The following is a 7500-nucleotide window of genomic DNA, read 5'->3' on the forward strand; positions in this document are numbered from 1 at the left end:
ACACACACACACACACATATACAGTCGAGTACAGTACGAGAGAGAGAGAGAGAGAGAGAGAGAGAGAGAGAGAGAGAGAGAGAGAGAGAGAGAGAGAGAGAGAGAGAGAGAGAGAGAGAGAGAGAGAGAGAGAGAGAGAGGCTCTAGCTGCTCAGGCTGTATATGTGTATGGACTATGAAGGCTTTTAACTGACGTCACATGCAGCGTTGAGCACCACTGTGCTGGACTGGGGCACCAGGAGAGACCAGCTGACATCTGGCTCTACGCACACAGCGGCCCGTTTGGAACACACTCTCTGGAACAGGTCACACTGTGCCCTCTACAGCTGGGTGTGAGGACTGGGCTGCAGGTGTGTGTGTGTGTGTGTGTGTGTGTGTGTGTGTGTGTGTATGTGTGTGTGTGTGTGTGTGTGTGTGTGTGTGTGTGTGTGTGTGAGTGTGTGTGTGTGTGTGTGTGTGTGTGTGTGTGTGTGTGTGTGTGTGTGTGTGTGTGTGTGTGTGTGTGTGTGTGTGTGTGTGTGTGTGTGTGTGTGTGTGTGTGTGCTGAGCCCCTGGGGTGATTACATAAAGAGGTGTTGATTGAGTGATGGCTTCCCAAAACCCCTACAGTGAGCCTCAGGGTCAAGGTTACTGAGAGAGTGTGGTCCTTCCTCTTAATTTCAACACCTCTGAGTAGGGTTGGGTATCGTTTGGGTTTTATCCGATACCGGTGCCAAATCGATACTTTTAAAACGGTGCCGGTGCCAAAACGGTGCCTGAACCGGTACTTTTTTTCTTTTTTTTTTACAATGAAATGGTCTAGCATGAATAGGCTATATGCACGGCTGTTCAAGTACATCATTTGTTTCAAGCATTAGCTGTGTTGTATCTGCATCTTATCTTATATTTAGCTCCTTATATGTTCACTCCAACAAGATATGGTTACCCCGTAACCCCATTATAACAATTTTGTTATAATTAATTATAAATTAATTATATTATATAATTAATAAATTGTTATACTCAATTTACTATCAATATCTCATTGCTTCTATGCATAATATATCTAAATGTTAAAACAGCTTGCCATGGGTGCACACACAATGGTAAGCTCTGCTTTCATGTTCATCCAATATAGGCCTAGGTGGCTTGCTATAAGGTAGGCTAAGTTAAAATGGCTTGCCATAGAACTGCCAGGTCAAACGCATTTCTAAGTAACGTTGAGGGACTTTCAAGTTCGTTCAGTGTGTTCCCAAATGCTTCAAGAAATATGTCTTCCCTCATAACACGGAATAGTTTTAAACATGTTACATGTGCTGATGTTGAAGTGTTTTGATACCCAGCACAGGGATTTTTTTAAAAAAGAGCAACTATAGTAGCCAATGCACTAACATTGGCTACCCCTGTATGAGCAGCTTAAGCGATACCTACGCCGGAGATGGTTAGCCTGTTTGACAGCTCAGGGATATCAACGCAGAGGTATGTTTGTAACCTGCATATTTATGGTTTTGCAAGCTAACATTTAGCGTGATCTTCATATTCATTGTGATACTAGGCCTACATTGGCGTCATGCATATGAAAAAATAATGTAGCCTAATGTAATTATGTTGTAAAAGGAACACACGTGAAACAACGTTTTCACATTACAGTTTGCTGATAACATTTCAAATGGATCCCAGTTAGCTCATTAGCAAGGTTATTGAGTAAAGTAGGCTATACTGTTGATGTTGTTTCATAGCCTTTTGTGTACTGCGAGATTTTGACAAGAGCTACCTGACCGTACACGTGAGCTCTCAAACACTGTCCACTAATCTACGGAAGTGCTGCATCCCTCTGCTTTAAGCATCTAGTGATTATGTTGGCTAGCTGTGTCTGGATGTGGGGCTATCAGAGCAAGAAGTTAGATATGGCGCATGGCGTGCAGTGATGCATTGTATTAAAAAAAAAAAAAAAAAAAAAAAAAAAAAAAAAAAAACGCCATTTAAATGAAGCACCGAAATGAGGCACCGAAATTCACGTTGTCATTCGGTATGGTTACTACCGTTTGCGTCGGCACCGGTTCCATACTAGACCCGTGTTTCGGTACCCAACCCTACCTCTGAGTGAGTGTATGTGTGTGTGTGTGTGTGTGTGTGTGTGTGTGTGTGTGTGTGTGCGTGTGTGCATAAATGTAAGTGTGTGTGTGTGTGTGTGTGTGTGTGTGTGTGTGTGTCAGTTACTAATGTGAATATCTTTCCCTATAGTGTGCACATGCTGGAGGTGAATCATCCCCCTATGTATCCAATGCATAATAGGCAGCCTCTATCTTGGCTCCTCTCTCTCTCTCTCTGTGTCTTTCTCTCTCTCTCTCTTTCTCTCTATCACACACACACACACAGCCTCTCTCTCTCTCTCTCCCTCTCTCTCTCTGCCCCTTACATGATGGAGCTGATATTTCTCCTCTCCTATAATCATCAATGACGAAGAGCTGCTGTGGCGTTAGCCATATGATGTGAGTGATGCACAGTACACATGAAAGAGAGGGGAGTAGGAGGAGCAGTGCAGAGGACACATCTCACTCTACTGTATCTCCTCAGTGATGCATTTACAGTAAGCTCTCTTCCCATCGCCTGTGTCCTGTAGCGATCCATAACATGCTTATATATGTGAGAGAGACAGGGGCAGATGTACTAACGCTCAGTGTTGGGAAGGTTACTTTAGAAATGTAATGTGTTACAGTTACAAGTTACCCTGTTTAAAATGTAATAGTAGTGTAACTATTTGAATTACTTTTTCTGAGTAACGTAACTAATTACTTTTTGATTACTTTTCGGATTTTTTAATGATATATATAGTCCCCAAATCCATGCAAAGATTTCGCCCTTGGTCTACAGGCTGCCGAGCAGTTCTGTACAAGCGCACAAGGCAGCAAGGGCATTCAATACATGAATTAGCATCACATTTTTTGTGAGGATAATATAATGATAATCATAACACGTTTACAGGCAGGCATGTAGGCCTACGCTGATGGCGCTGTAGACGTGATAGAGCCTATCAGAAGGTCTCGTATCAAACTATGGCTGTGGAGGGAAACAGTTATTTTTACATACAATATTCTTTGCAAGGTTTTGCTGACAATATTGAGATGTAATTCAAATTGTAATTTTGAAAAATGTCAAAAGTACCTGTAATTGAATTACAATTTTTTCTACAGTAACTGTAATATATTACTGTTACATTTATTTTGTAATTAAATTACGTAACTCAATTACATGTAATGCGTTACTCCCCAACACTGCTAACGCTTTTGCGCCCACTTCAGGCGTATTTGTTTCGCAACGTGTCGCGGGAGCTAAGAATGTCAAATTGCACTTTTCCGTCTCATGCATATGGATTTATGGGAGTGTCAGATGATAGCAGGAGGTTTGTGCAAAAAGATGGGAGGAGAAACGTAAAATGCGCTTATGTATTCCCCTGTATGTACTAAAACTGCCTGTGAAAGCGCACGACTATTTTGCGCCTAAATATTTCCGCCTTGTAAAAGCAGGTGTTAAATGTGGTTTGCTGTTAAATGCATCTATAAGAGAATCTTTCAAAGACAACAGAATCCCTAATTAGACCACCAGTTTTGCGTCTTTGTACTACAATCAAAAGCAACCTTAACTTTCGTTGGCATTTCGAATGTCTTACTTTAGCTTTACAGAGACTGATCAGCAGTTTTCATCTCCGACTGTACAGTCAGTGGACCACACATCACAGCAAGAAAAAGTGCCCTTCCTCCCCTCTCTTCTCTTATCTTCTCCTCTCCTCTTTTCTTCTTTTCCTCCTTTCATTAATGTCCTTCTCAGGTCATTTCATTCCATCTCTTTATCTCTTCTCTGATCCTCTCCTTGTGCACTATCATTTACATGCTTCATGGTTTGCGTCACAAATGGCGCTAACAGATCTGAAATGGCAGGAGCTCTTAGAAAAGGAAGAAGTCAATAACCTGCCTGTAATGGTCCTCTTTTCTCCCCACTCAGATTTACAAACCTGCTTCATTCATAGAGGGGCAAACTGCCCTGACCCCCCGTGGGGTAAGTACCGAGATGGGGGCAGTGGGAGGCATTAAGGGGCCATTACTAGATTAGCCACACTCATTCATAAACAGCATCAAGGCTGGCAGGGACCTGGGGCTCCACTGTTTAACTGAAGCCGGCCTTCTGTTACGGGCCAACAGGGACTCTTATTAAAAACGGGCTGGAGAGGGTTGGGAAATACAGACACAATACACACACACACACACACACACACACACACACACGTGCGCGCGCACACACACATACGCACACTCTAACACACACACACACACACACACACACACACAGAGAGAGAGAGAGAGAGAGAGAGAGAGACACTAACCAAACTCCCCCAAAATAAACAAACACAGATAGAAAGTCTTCTGTTCAACTTAAAAGCGGCTATTGTGACACTAACCCTCTGTGCACTGTCCAATAACGACAATGAACACAATGTCATATCAGCATATCACCACCAGGGGGCACTCCCCTGAGCAATTCAAAGCCTTTTAAAGTGGTGTGATGATCTGGTAAGCATGAGAAGATGGAAAAGAGGTTTTATTACCATCACTCCACAACGCCACAAAGATGTTGTGCTGCATGTATCATCCTACAACCCAGCAGACACTAACACGCAACTGGAGCAGCAGAGTGCCGGCAACATTATACTGAGCTCCCCAATAAGCACTCAGCTTCCATGAGCATTAGCCATTAGGCACTTTGAGCGAGAGGCGCCCACAGGAGTGTGTTTCCTGTGAGCACTGAACCACCGCCCTGCTGCACAACCCAGCCCTAACATGTCTCCACGACAACACTGCACCGCGTGGCGTGACACATTCTAACGATCCGCTAGGTACATTCTTAGATTATTAACGAGTAATAACGAGGTAGATTGTTACAAAATGACATTCAAATTCAATCCATTATTATAAATACACTCACAACTGTATCCAAAGCATCAAGCAACACTATCACATGAAGCCTCTCATAACACATTGTATACTGAGAGCAGTGCTGATGTTATGTTATGTTGGCGGGGTCTGGAGCCTAGTACTCCAGGCTGGAGAGTCATGTTAGCTAGCGCTGGCCTTTTTTTGCCCAGGTACGGGCAATCGCAGGCCTCTCAGCTGGAGGGGGGAGGGCTGAGAAGGGCAGAAGAGAAAAAGAAAGAGAAGGAGAGAAGGGGGTGGGAGGTGTGAGAGAGAGAGAGAGTGTATAAGAGAGCGTGAGAGAGCGAGAGAGAGAGAGAAAGAGAGAGAGAGAGAGAGAGGGAGAGGCGCGGGGGGGCATAAGGGTAGGAGCCACTCACAGGTGCGCCTCTAACTCTCACACACACACACGCACACACACACACTCAGACCTGATTTCAGCCCACTGCTGCCCCTTCAGAGTGAAGAGGGGGGCAGAACAGAGCACATCCATCCATCATCCTCTGGGCTGCAGGTGGAGGACTCTGAGAGGTGTGTGTGTGTGTGTGTGTGTGCGCGTGTGTGGGTGTGGGTGGTAAGGTCTCTACACTGTCACACAAGTGGTCACGTCTGCTCTCTGCATTCTGGGCTGGTGATCTGTTTCACTCTCTCTCCCTTTCCTCCTTTATCTCGCTCTGTTCCTCTCTCGGTTCCTTTCTTTCTTTCCTCTCTATTCTTCAGTCTTTTTTCACCTCTCTCCCCTTCACCTCTCCTCTCCTCTCTTCCACCTCACCCCTCCTCTACTCTCCTGTCCTCTTCTCTCCTCTGTTCTTCCCTGCTCTCTTGGCTTTTCTCCTCTTTTTATGTTCCCCCTCTTCTATATTCTCTCAAATCATTTCACTTTATCCTTCCTCTCCTCTGTTCTCTCCTTTCCTCTCTCCTCTGCTCTCTTGACAGTGTGTGTGTGTGTGTGTGTGTGTGTGTGTGTGTGTGTGTGTGTGTGTGTGTGTGTGTGTGTGTGTGTATGTGTGTGTGTGTGTGTGTGTGTGTGTGTGTGTGTGTGTGTGTGTGTGTGTGAGTCTGTGCATGCGTGTGTGTGTGTGTGTGTGCGTCTATGTGTGTGTGTGCATGCGTCTATGTGTGTGTGTGCATGCGTCTGTGTGTGTGTATGTGAATGAGAGTGCCAGCCCCCTCCCCTGCTGACAGGGCTCCATTGAGAGGGCACAAAGGAGCTCTCCTGAGGAGGAGTGCCCATAAAGCTGTCACGCGCCTCCTCAATCACCCCGCCGGACCGGGACGGACCACCGGCCGGCCGGCCACCTCACCTCACGCCCACCCCACATACTGTACCCACACACACAGCACATAGTGCAGACAGCAACTCTGTGGGGCTTAGAGAAACACCCACAGTGGGACCAGCAATCCTCAGTGGACACGGGACAGACCATGAAGGCCGAGGCAAGACCAGCCATTCTCACTGGACACAGAGGAGATTATAAAGGCAACACTTGGACCATTAGTCCCTATTCGCTTATCAAGTGATGATGTCATAATGGGATAATACATCTCTTTCCGGGTCCATCGGCTTTCAGACTCACTTGTTTATCTCCATAGACAGTAAAATAAACTATTGTTTCCGCTGTTCTGAGTAGCCTTTAGGACAATTGTCATCTTACTACTGACTCAACCTCAATCAAATCCTATTTTTCGCGGAAGCCTGGACGTTACCCTTGAATATATCATCTGGCTGCACAGCTACAGTAATTACTCTGATAAAGTTTAGCGATTTTGATTTACAACCACTAAAACGGAAGTGATGATGACAAAGTTTACAAGTTGTAAAAACTGTCTGGCTGCCCTAGTACATGTAGTGTAGTACTAATGCTCTAGTAGTGTCTTTTCATGAGAAAAGCTGCTGGGCCCACAATTGGGCCCACAACGAACCGAACTGCAGCATTTGTACATCACATCAGAATCGGCCTATCCAGCCAGTACATGCTACAGTATCAACAAACCACTTCCAAGTCCTGATGGCCTGAGAACTCTGAATGGGGTCAGTTGATGTGACTTGTGTCACATAATATCTACTCTATCCATACTAAAGGATCTAAAGCACAAGAACACTCTCAGCTTCCCTAAGGTCCACTCCAATTAAATGCACAGATTCTCCAACACAGACTGCATCCACACATGCCTGTCTCCACAGCGCTTATACAAAGGACCTGCTTCAGCTTTTCAGCTACAAAGGACCTGCTTCTGCTTTTCCCTTCAGTACTGAAATACCTTCATCCACTTTTGTTTATTCCGGCAGGTGCATTTCCGGCCAATCAGCAAACAGAGGGCGTTCCCGAGAGCGATTACATTTCAGTTTCAAGCCCATCGTTATCGTTGTGTCTCTGCGAAGAGAGTCATAGTCCCCAGGCTAAGAACTCTGATGATAAATGGGCAATAATACAAATTGTGTAATAACACACATATTGGCCCAGCTATACGGGTAACAAACAAAAAAAGAAGGACATACAGATTTAGAGCCAAATAGACAGACAGACAGACAGATAGACTTGTGGTGGTAGAC

General features: G+C 45.0%; 1 protein-coding gene across 1 annotated transcript in view; it reads right to left on the reverse strand.

The window, feature by feature from the left end:
• otud7a (OTU deubiquitinase 7A) overlaps positions 1–7500 on the reverse strand; it is a 51906-nt gene that overhangs the window by 44137 nt on the left and 269 nt on the right.

This window comes from Sardina pilchardus, chromosome 10, assembly GCF_963854185.1.
Source record: "Sardina pilchardus chromosome 10, fSarPil1.1, whole genome shotgun sequence".
NCBI lineage: Eukaryota > Metazoa > Chordata > Actinopteri > Clupeiformes > Clupeidae > Sardina > Sardina pilchardus.